The following is a 12,366-nucleotide window of genomic DNA, read 5'->3' as shown; positions in this document are numbered from 1 at the left end:
GCCACTTTCCCCTCTTCCAAGCTCTCCCCTTTCCAGACCTCAGTGGTACAGCCCACTGGGGGCATTCAGCTGGGAAACCTGTCGGCTTCACTGACTGCAGACCACGAGGGCATGTTGGGGTCTGAAGGCTCGCCAGTTTCCAGCAAGACAGGTTTCTCTTCCTTCAGAAAGGAGGAAGAGGGGGAAACTCCCGCAGTTCTTGGGCAGCATAAATTCCACTGCGCTTTAAAAACAATAGTCAAAAGAAACACAAGCTTTGATCTTTGCTGAGATCCTGGGTGCGACCATACCAGGCATGGGCAAACTTGGGCCCTCCAGCTGTTACTGAGGGGGGAAAGAAAGGGCCTGAGGCTGCTAGGAATTGTGGGAGTTGAGTCCAAAATACCTGGAGGGCCCAAGTTTGCCCATGCCTGGTTTTTGTTTTTTCGGGTCAGGAGCGATTTGAGAAACAGCAAGTTGCTTCTGGTGTGAGAGAATTGGCTGTCTGTAAGGTCATTGCCCAGGGGGTGCCCAGATGAATTGATGTTTTTATCATCCTTGTGGGAGGCTTCTCTCATGTCCCCGCATGAGGAGCTGGAGCTGATAGAGGGAGCTCATCCGCCTCTTCCCGGATTCGAACCTGCGACCTGTCGGTCTTCAGTCCTGCCGGCACAGGGGTTTAACCCACGGCACCACCGGGGGCTCCTTCCTATGCCTGGCCTACACTGTAGAATCACTGCAGTTTGGTAACACTTGAGACGTCATGGCTCAGTGTTTTGGAATCATGGGATTTGTAGTTTGGTGAAGCTCAAGTACTCTGACAGACCTTGTAACTCCCATGATTCCATAGCATTGAGCCAAGGACATTAAAGTGGTGTCAAACTGCATTACTTTTATAGTATAGATCAGGCATAGGCAGGCCCGTAGCCAGGATTTTGATTTGGGGGGAGCTGAGTTTGATTCGGGGGGGGGGGGGGTGAGTCTGAGTGAAAGAGGGTCTACCCTAGCAAACCTTTTGTATCATTACCCCAATACCCCCATGCATATGGGATATATTGAGCATGGTGATCAGATTATGATATGAATAAGCATAACAGTTTAAATAATGTACCAGTAAGGCCTTCTCGTGGACCACTATGAGAATTTCGGGGGTGGGGGGCTGAAGCCCCTCAAGCTCCCCCCCCCCCCCCCCCGGCTACATGCCTGGGCTTGGGCAAACGTTAGCCCTCCAGATGTTTTGGACTAGATGCACCCCCTGTTAGCAGTGGCAGCATTTCTACAGAAATCTATAACTCTTATGAACATCCATTGATTTTAAGTTATTTCTGATCTATAGTGACTAAGGCCAACCTATCACAGGGTTTGCTTGGCATGTTTGCCATTACCTTCCTCTAAGGCAGAAGTCCTCAAACTAAGGCCCGAGGGCCGAATACCCGGCCCTCGCTCAGGGTCAACCTAAGTCTGAAATGACTTGAAAGCACACAACAACAACAACAACAACTCTAATTAGCCAAAAGCAGTCCTACACTTCCCATTGAAATACTAATAAGTTTATATTTATTAAAATTGTTCTTCATTTTAATTATTGTATTGTTTTAAAGTGTTATTTGCACTACAAATAAGATATGTGCAGTGTGCATAGGAATTCATTCATACTTTTTTCAAATTATAATCCGGCCCTCCAACAGTTTGAGGGACTGTGACCTGGCCCTCTGTTAAAAAAAAGTTTGAGGACCTCTGCTCTAAGGCCTAGACAGTGTGGCCTGCTCAAGGTCATCCAATGACTTCCATGGCTGAGTCAGGGATTCAAACCATGGTTTCCAGAGTGCATCCACACTGTTAAACTAATGCAGTTTGACACCACTTTAACTTGCGTGTTGCAGTGTTTTGGAATCCTGGGTGTTGTAGTTTTGAAAAATCTTTCGCCTCTTCTGAGAAGACTAAACTAAGCATCCCAGGATTTCATAGCATTGATCCCTGACAGTTAAAAAGCATCAAACTCTATCGTTTAACAGTGTAGTAGATGCATTCTTCAAATAAAAGCATGCTAGCCACCAACTATGTAGCAAAAATTCACTTATTAATCAACTTTACTACAACGAGTAATGTGGCCATATAAATCCCGATTCAGTACAAAACCAGTCCTGTTGTCTCAAATTTGTACTGCCATAAAATCGGTGCTTCTCCAAAACTGGTCTTTTAGCATTTTCCTGAGGTTGCCTGAGGGCCCTTCCGCACAGCCATATAATCCAGAATATCAAGGCAGAAAATCCCACAATATCTACTTTGAACTGAGTTATCTGAGTCCACAGTGCCATATATTCCAGTTCAAAGCAGAAAATCTGCGATATTATTCAGCTGTGTGGAAGGGGCCACACAATCCTATATCCCAGAATATCAAGGCAGAAAACCCCACATTATCTGAGTGTGGACTCAGATAACCCAGTTCAAAGCAGATATTGTGGGATTTTCAGCCTTGATATTCTGGGATATATGGCTGTGTAGAAGGGCCCTGAGTCCACACTGCCATAGGGCTCTTCCGCACAGCCATATAATCCAGAATATCAAGGCAGAAAATCCCACAATATCTGCTTTGAACTGGGTTATCTGAGTCCACACTCAGTGCTTATATAATGTGGGATTTTCTGTCTTGATATTCTGGGATATAGGGCTGTGTGGAAGGGCCCATATATTCCAGTTCAAGGCAGATAATGTGGGATTTTATTCAGTGTGTGGAAGGAGCCTGAGAAACACTCATTGGAATCCTTTTTGTTAGTTTCATCTGAGTAAATCCATTGAATTAACTATTCAATGGTGATTCAACATATGGTATATCCAATCAATTCAGTGGCTGTCCTTTAACCAACATCAACAAGCATTAAGTGTTCAATATTTCTTACCTGCCTCTCCTCAAGGCATGAATCAGAATACAAGAGTGATTAAAATACAATATATAACAATGACACATACAACCATTCAAAACATACAGATTAAAAAATATAATCATTAGACGAAAATGGAAATAATTACACATGAATATAATCCATACACAAACTGTAATATTTCAACTTACATTCATAGTTTACCATTGACTGGGTAGGTCTGCCGGAAGAGACAGGTCTTTAATGCTTCTTAAAATTCAGACAACCTCTTTAGCTATCAAATTTCTTCTGGTAGGTCATTCTGGTAGGCAGAAACCAGATTTAAAGTGGATTCATTTTTTAAGGTAGAAATCCCCACCCAGCCACAGAACCCCATTGGATGACCTTGAGCAAGTCACTCTCTCAGCTTCAGAGGAAGGGAATGGCAAAGCCCTTTCTGAACAAATCTTGCCAAGAAACCCCAATGATAGGTTCATCAAAGGACTTCCAGGAAAGAAGGAATCAGCTTCCCAAAATCTTGAGATCTATGTCAACTTTAATATTTCCCAATCAAGACACAATTTGCCAAGGAAGGATGTTAGGGGAATGTCAGACAGGAGAAATAATTACCATGTATGACCATGTTCCAGAAGCATTATCTCCTAATGTTTCACCTGCATCGATGGTAGACATCCTCAAAAGTTGTGAGGTCATCTATAGCAGGCATCCTCAGAGGTTGCGACCTCAAAAACAAGGCAACCTCTGAGGATGCCTGCCATAGATACAGGCAAAACGTCAGGAGAGAATGCTTCTAGAATTCTGGTTGGATCAATTCACAAGCTTTGAGGATACTGCGGGAACTTTGTCATGGTTCTCTGTATGTGTGTGGAGTTTCTAGAGTGGAAATTGATTTATTTAATCCACTTTCTAATCTGGATTAGAAAGTGGATTTAATCACTTTCTAATATGACTATGTAGAAGCAGCCCAAGTTTTTGTAGGACATAGGCAAGGCAGTTAAACTGGGATCAAAATGTTATGCCAAGTATTTCACATATGACTCCTACGCCCATCTGCTTAGAGCTCAGTGAGATATCTTTCCAGGTATGTAGACATGTACACTTAAATTATATTTAGAGTCATTAGGAAATATTTAAGTATTTTTACTAAGTTTTGCACATTAAAATCATTGTTTCAAAACCCTCAGGCTAACCTAGGATTCAGATTAAGGCTAACCTTTTCTGGAGAGGTTGATTGTCATTTCTAATCCCAAATCTCTAAAACAAACAAAACTGAAGTTATTTGGGAAATGAGCCAAATGATACTTTGTGAATGATGTGGTTTTATTTCATCACAGTAGAATAATCTGGGCATAAATCCTCTTGAGCTTTGTGGGACTTACTTCTGAATATTCAATTGTAGGGTTGCAATGTTAATCAATTAACTGATTGGATTAACCTATCTTTTGATCAAATAAGAAGGTACATCCTGCTGGGGAGGCAACATATCTGTAATGGCACAAGAGTGCTCCTACCCATTCAGATTGGGGTATCACATTATATACTATTTCACTGAGGACCTTTCCACACAGCCATATTACCCAGAATATCAAGGCAGACAATCCACACTATCTGCTTTGAACTGGTTTATCTGAGTCCACCCTGCCATATAATCTAGTTCAATGTGGATTTTATACAGCTGTGTGGAAGGGGTATGAGGCCCCTTCTACTCTGCCATATAAAATCCAGATCATCTTCTTTGAATTGGGTTATATGGCAGTGTAGACTCATATAATCTAGTTCAAAGCAGATAGGGTGGAATATCTGACTTGATAATAAGTGTAGAAGAGGCCTGAGTCTCCTCATATTTGTTTCTTTTCATTGGTTTTCAGTTGGTACGGCCAAAAGAAAACTGGGTTGCTGTGAGTTGTCTGGGCTGCATGGCCATATTCCAGAAGCATTCTCTCCTGATGTTTTGCCCACATCTATGGCAGACACCCTCAAAGATTGTGAATTATGTAGCATACAACACTTTGTTGGAAACTAGGCAAGTGAGGTTTATATATCTGTTGCAGAGTCTCCTAATTAAATAATTTTCCCACCTTCTCCACATGTTGCTTGGCCATGCATGTCCCAGTTTTCATCTGTGAAATGTTGGAGAGTAAGGATCTAATATGGTATCGTGGTGTGATTCTGGAGATGAGGTCTTGATCAGGAAATTTACTTGGGTAACCTTGGACAAGTCAAAATTACTCCTCCGCAAAGGCAATGGGGAAACCATCTCAGAAAAAATCTTGCTAAGAAATTCCTGTGATCAGTTTGCCTTAGGGTGGCCACAGGATGGAAACAAAACACACACACCAACAGTATGGTAACCAAAGGACCTTATCATATAGTCATATACCACATTCCTTATGCCCTTTGGCTACTTGTGCCTATAGGTATTATCATATGACTCACGGCCCATTTTGTTGGTAACCCATAGGCATTTCTAGGTGAAGAATCTGCAAACCAGGTAGGAATCAACTTCACACATCTTTAATTCCCCTGCATGTGTTTGTTTGTGTGTGTGTAATATATTCTTGTATGCAGCTCTTCTGCAGGTCACCATCTGTTTCAGTGACTTGTCATTCGGCATATTTTGGGGCAGTCTTTTCCTCCTAATAGATTATCCTTTGCTGGCAGTCAAAAGAAGACAATTAAGTAAAAGCACTTGATGAACCAACCTGGACACAGCATAGTATTTGAAAACACAGAAATATTGGATCACTCTAACAACTACTCTGTCAGACTACACAGAGAAGCCTTTGAGATCCACAGGCATGTGGACAATTTCAACAGAAAGGAGGAAACCATGAAAACGAACAAAATCTGGCTACCAGTATTTTAAAAAAATCTAAAATCAGGACAGTAAATAAATAGCAACACTCAAAAAGCAGGGGAATTCCAGACAAGAATCAATCAAGGCTAGTTAACACCTCCCAACAAAGGATTTCCCGAGGCAGCAAAAAGCCAGACTTTGAAGCTACAAGGCCATTCAATGCTAATCAAGGTGGCCAATTGCAACATTCAAGCAGACAAGAGTTCTTTCTCCCACCCTGGACATTCTACAGATATATAAGCCTAACTTGCCTAGTTTCCAAAATATTATTTAACCTCTGAAGATGCCTGTCATAGATGTGGGTGAAATGTCAGGAGAGAATGCTTCTAGAACATGGCCATACAGCCTGGAAAACTCATAGCAACCCAAACAAAATCCTTTTGGCATGAGACTGCATTCTTTATATTCAGTTTTGTCATATAGCTTGACAAATGAGATACACCAGTATTTTAAATAAATTATACTTGTATTAGAACAGTGTCAAAGATTGATAGGGAAAGAAAGAATTAGAGGGTTGACATAAATGGGCCGCATTTAACCCTCACTCACATAAAATTTACTTTGAATGACTTCTCTGCCTATTGTCATTCCACTGTATTTTATGGGCTAAAATGATCCATGTCTACAGAGTGTAGATTGAATTCTCAATCCACAAACACTAAGAGCCAGAAAATGCATATGTATGAGGTATAAAGTATATTTTGAGTAGTTTATAAGACACCCTATGTAATCCGCATAGACATATTCTCTATTTTAAAAATGTAGCCATCCACAGATGCGAGCACCATAAACAGGTAGTAATCGTACCTAGCTATAAACATGTCATTACATTCAGTACTTTAAAAGTCATTTTCAAAAACTCTTTGAAGAAAAGAAAAATATTATCTCCATACCAGCACATTATCCCTAAGTTGACCATTTCCCACTCTATAAAGGTAGCCTGGAGCCCCTGGTGGCGCAGTGGTTAAAGAGCTGAGGTGCTGACTCGCTGACTGAAAGGTCGTCGGTTCAAATGCGGGAAGTGGGGTGAGCTCCTGCTGTTAGCCCCAGCTTCTGCCAACCTAGCAGTTCGAGAACATGCAAATGTGAATAGATCAATAGGTACTGCTCCTGCGGGAAGGTTATGGCACTCCATGCAGTCATGCCGGCCACATGAACTTGGAGGTGTTTATGGACAACGCCACCTCTTTGGTTTAGAAATGGAGATGAGCAACAACCCCCAGAGTTGGACATGACTAGACTTAAAGTCAGGGGAAAACCTTTATTTTTTAAAGGTAGCCTTGAAAATGTGGTAGAGACCACACTTTTCCCCTAGCAAGAATTTTATATGATCATGCAGAAATGAACTGAACCAACATTCTCCAGCTCAGTCATGAAACTTTAGGGAAATGTACTGTAACATTATTGCAATTTTTAAAATGTATTTGCTAAAACATTTCCTCCCCACCCTTTGCCACAGAAGATCTCAGGACAGTGTGCAAGTACATCAACATCAAGAGGTTTAAGCAATTTGAAACCACATGAAAAGTATTTTGAAGTAAATCAATCCCAAAGGTTTTTAACAAACAACCTTGTTTCGTTTTTGTTTTTGTTTTTTTGGTTTTGGTGACTAGGTGAAACCAGAATTGACACCAACTAACCCTACAGGAGGCAAGCATCCACAATAGAGGTGCCATTAAGGAGAAGACCCTCTCTCATTTGCCCAGTGTATTGACCTCACCGGCGGGACACAGATGACTATGACTAAGAGGACAGGAGTTTGCACTCTGCCTACTGTTGACTTTACTTTCACCTCCATTGGCAACTCTTTCTTTCCACCAGTCCTGATGACATTAGCCATTACCTACCTTATCACCCCATCTTTAAAAAGACAGCGATTCTGTAGTATTTTTGAATTCTCTTTGCTGTCATGTGACTTGAAGTCAATTTTTAATTAGGTCTTCTTGGCAAGATTTATTCAGAGGAGGTTTGCCATTACCTTCCTATCTGAAGTCTTTTGTTACTTTTGACGAACAAGACAATAAATGGTTACAGTATGAACCGCATATCCATGGAGCTAGTAGCCACAGTTTCATTGATCCACATCTTGCCCAAGGTCACCTATAAGATTTTCATGCTGGAACAAGGATTTGAACCCTGGTCTGCTGGAATCCTAGTTCTGATATTTCTTGTGTCCGATCTAACCGGGGCTGACCCTGCTTAACTTCCAAGATCAGACAGGATGTGATACCTTTATCACGTTTTGGACTTTGGCATCCTGACTTCACCTCTAGGTCCCCTGGTGGCACAGCAGATTAAACCACTGAGCTGCTGAAGTTGCTGACCGAAAGATTGGCAGTTCGAATCCAGGGAGCAGAGTGAGCTCCCGCTGTTAGGCCCAGCTTCTGCCAATCTAGCAGTTTGAAAATATGCAATAGTGAGTATATCAATAGTCACTGCTTCTGTGGGAAGGTAATGTTGCTCCACGCAGTCATACTGGCCACATGACCTTGGAGGTGTCTATGGACAACACCAGCTCTTCAGCTTAGAGATGGAGATGTCCTCCAGAGTCGGACACAGCCAAACGTAATGTCAGGGGAAACCTTTACCTTACTTTACTTCACCTCTATCAACCTCTAGCTGTTAGCATCCTCTCCTTAATGCTTGTCAGTAAGCATGGTTTATAGCACAATTTATGGTACAGACTTCAAAAAGACTTACTTCTTACACAGATTCAAGTTACTTTTCAATGGAAGCCCCTTCCACACAGCTAAATAAAATCACACATTGAACTGGAAATATATGGCAGTGTGGACTCAGATAACCCAGTTCAAAGCAGATATTGTGGGATTTTCTGCCTCTGGGTTATATGGCTGTATAGAAGGGCCCTGAGGCCATGGTCTTGTAAAATGCTGATGGAATAATAGCACATGATGAAGGTCTTGCTTATGCTGCATTTTGTGTGTTTTAAAGTGATGGCGAGGGTGAGTTGTATGCAAGCCAACATTCACAACACTAATATATATACTTTTGAGAAGCAGTATAAATAATAACAGCAACCACAACAATAATAACAACAACACTTTATTTATATTCCGCCCTTCTCACCCCGAAGGGGACTCAGGCCAGATCACAGTACATATACATGACAAACATTCAGTGCCACTTTGTATAGACAATACACAGACAGACAGAAAAACACGCCCTGGCAGAATATGTCAAGGAAAGCCAAGAACCTGCTTTAATTGAAGTCAATAATCGGAAACTTCTTTAATTGAAGAACTAAATTAAATTGTTTTAAATTAAATTAAATTAAATTAAATTGAAGAATTAAATTACTGACTTCAATTAAATTGCTTTAACTGAAGTCAATAATCAGAAACTTCTCAAAGCACAGCAGACAAAGAACCAATACAAGAAAACTGCACTCCAAACCAGAGCTGACAGCTGACACAACAAAGCATTGCATGTGCAGTTCCGTGACAAAATTGAAGGAAAAGTTGATAAGGAGAAGACCTGGTTACGACTCATGAATGGAACCCTGAAGAAGAAGGCCCGATTCTTGCAGCCCAGGAGCAAGCCATCAGAACAAATGCAATTAAGGCCAGGATTGAAAAATCAGCTGATGACCCAAAACGTATCATTCAAAAATACATCACACAGTCCTAGACAATTGGGAAGTGTTCGACTTGTGATTTTATGATAAGAAATCCAGCATATAGATCTCGTTTGCTGTGACATACTGTGTATTTGTGTCAGTAAAATAATAATAATAATAATAATAATAATAATAACAACACTTTATTTATATTCCACCCTCCTCACCCCGAAAGGGACTCAGGGCGGATCACAGTACATATACACGACAAACATTCAATGCTGCTTTGTATAGACAATACACAGACAGACAGAACAGAAGGAGGTGGCTTGTTTCAGCTGTTTTTGGTGCTATGAAAGGTTGGCCTCTAGTCCAGGGGGTGCTGTTGCTCTATCCTCTATAATGAAGAGCCATCAGGACTTCTTCCTGTTGGTTGCCCAGCATTTTCTGATCTTCTTTCTTTATGGCATCATAAAAAACCTCCCCTGCTTTTAGCAGTACCTAATTTTTCTAATCACAGCTGATGTTGTTTTCGAATTGCTTAGGTAAACAATGAGCTTGGCTGACAATTGGCAGCTCATGCCAATCCGGGGCTTTGAACTTGCAAGCTTTTGGTTGATAGATCTTATAATTGCTGATGATTTACCAGCTGTCCTAAATCTCCAGCCCTCTGTATGACCTCTGTATCTACAGGGCTGGTAGTTGTGGTTTTGTTTATCCACATCCAACAAAACATACACTTTCTAGATCAGTGATGGGCAACCTTTTGAGCTTGGTGCGTCAAAATTTGCCAAAAACCTGACCATAACTTGGGTGGGGTGTCAACTTCAAGAAAAAATAAACGTAATTTTGCAATATTTATAGTTTAAATAAGAAAAATATATATTCCATGCTGAGTTATGGAGTGAACAATGCTCAAACATGCAGATGTTAAATTTGTAGAGCCTTTTACAAATTTAAGGATGGAATTAGATTGGCTCTTATAAGGTATACTTCTCTGTATGCGGCCGCATGTGGCTGCGTGTCATCAAAAATAGACGTGTGTCAGTGCTGACATGCATGTCATAGGTTCACCATCACGGTTCTAGATCCTCCAGCATGACCCTGTGCCCTTCCACACAGCCCTATGTCACAGAATATCAAGGTAGAAAATCCCACAATATCTGCTTTGAACTGGGTTATCTGAGTCCACACTCAGATACTGTGGGATTTTCTGCCTTAATATTCTGGGATATAGGGCTGCGTCGAAGGGCCCACTATGGTGTTATTGGGTCCAAAGTCTTTATTTGAATATTATTTACTATTATATACAGTTTTATATATTTACGCAAAGTCTTTGAAAGTATTTCCTCATGGATACAAGAGTTATACTGTACTTTAAACATATTAAGTTATAGTGGTAAATAATTACACGTTGTTTTGAAACTGTAAAAGTAACTGGTTTTTTAAATAACCAACGTCCAATACTATTGGTTGGTCTTATTTTGTTTATTTCATAAGCTATCAAAGACATAAGCAATTCTATTCACTCATCTTATGCATTTTAACATTTCTACAGCACTCATTCGGACTGAAGCAGAGAGGGCTCCTAGGATTCCGTAGCACTGAGCCATGTCAGTTCAAGTGGTGGCAAATTACATTAATTCTACAGTATAGATGCCCCCTAATTCCTGGGGCACTTGTCAGCATCGCTTTCAAGCCAGTGAGCTGAGAAGCCTTGTATGAGAGAGGGTTGATTTCCCGTGGAATGCTGAAAGTTCCAACTGTATGGATTCTATAGGGTGTACCAAAAGTGCCTATACAAATGAAAAATCAGCAAACCCGTTTATTATATTTTATTTATTTGCACAATCTACATCTGAAAGAAGGCTTTAAAGGGACACATTTCTTATTTTTGAACCATCAGTGCCGAGGGGTACATCTATACTTGTCTAACAGCGAGTGGAGAGGGGAGGCCTGGTCTCTGAGAGGTCCCCTCTATCTTGTGGGGTTCTTCAGGGGGCCATTCTCTCCCCTCTGTTGTTTAATATTTATATGCGACCACTTGCTCAGCTGGTTCGAGATTTTGGGCTTGAGTGTTACCAGTACGCTGATGACACTCAGCTGGTCATGAAGATGGAAGGCCGACCGGACTCTGTATCTGATTATTTCCATCAGTGCCTTGAGGCCATTATTGGATGGCTGTGGGCCAGCAGGTTGAGAGTGAATCCAGCAAAGACAGAGATCCTATGGCTGGGTCATCCAGCTGCCTACCCTGGATGGCGAGGCACTACGCCCGTCATCATTGGTAAAGAGTCTGGGAATCCTTTTAGACCCTCTGCTGACGATGGAGGCCCAGGTCGCCGCCGTCAACCGAACTACCTTTTTTCATCTGTGGCAGGCTAGACCCCCTACCTGTCCAGGGACAACCTAGCTACGGTGATCCAGGCTACGGTCATCTCAAGACTGGACTACTATAACGCCCTCTACATTGGCCTTCCTCTGTCGGTGATCCGGAAGCTCAAGTTGGTACAAAATGCAGCTGCTCTGCTTCTTGCGGGAATTTGCCACATAACACCAATCTTATGGCAGCTGCATTGGTTATGAATTGACCACCGGATCACTTTCAAAGTGATGGTACTTACCTTTAAGGCCTTGCATGGTCTGGGGCCGATGTACCTGAGGGACCACGTCACTCCCTACCTATCCCAGAGATCCCTCCGTTCTGAGGACCAAGATTTGTTGGAAATTCCCAATGTCAAGACCTTGTGTCTAACACCAACCAGACACAGAGCCTTCACAGCAGTGGCGCCATCACTCTGGAATACTCTGCCACCTGAAGTCTGTGCCTTGCGGGACCTATCAGCTTTCTGCAGGGCATGTAAGACATATCTGTTTTGACAGGCCTTTGACTCTTAATATTGCTGTTTTTAAATTGTTTTAAATGTTTTTAAATTGTGTTAGATTTTAGCCTGTTCTTGTAAGCCGCTCGGAGCCCCAGGGGAGTGGCAGCATATAAATTTGAATTATAAATAAATAAATATTGGAACATGTCCACCATGAGTGAGGGAGAAGAATATCAGAATATCAAG

The sequence above is a fragment of the Anolis sagrei genome, chromosome 5 (assembly GCF_037176765.1).
Source record: "Anolis sagrei isolate rAnoSag1 chromosome 5, rAnoSag1.mat, whole genome shotgun sequence".
Lineage (NCBI taxonomy): Eukaryota > Metazoa > Chordata > Lepidosauria > Squamata > Dactyloidae > Anolis > Anolis sagrei.
Note: the sequence above shows the minus strand (reverse complement) of the source record.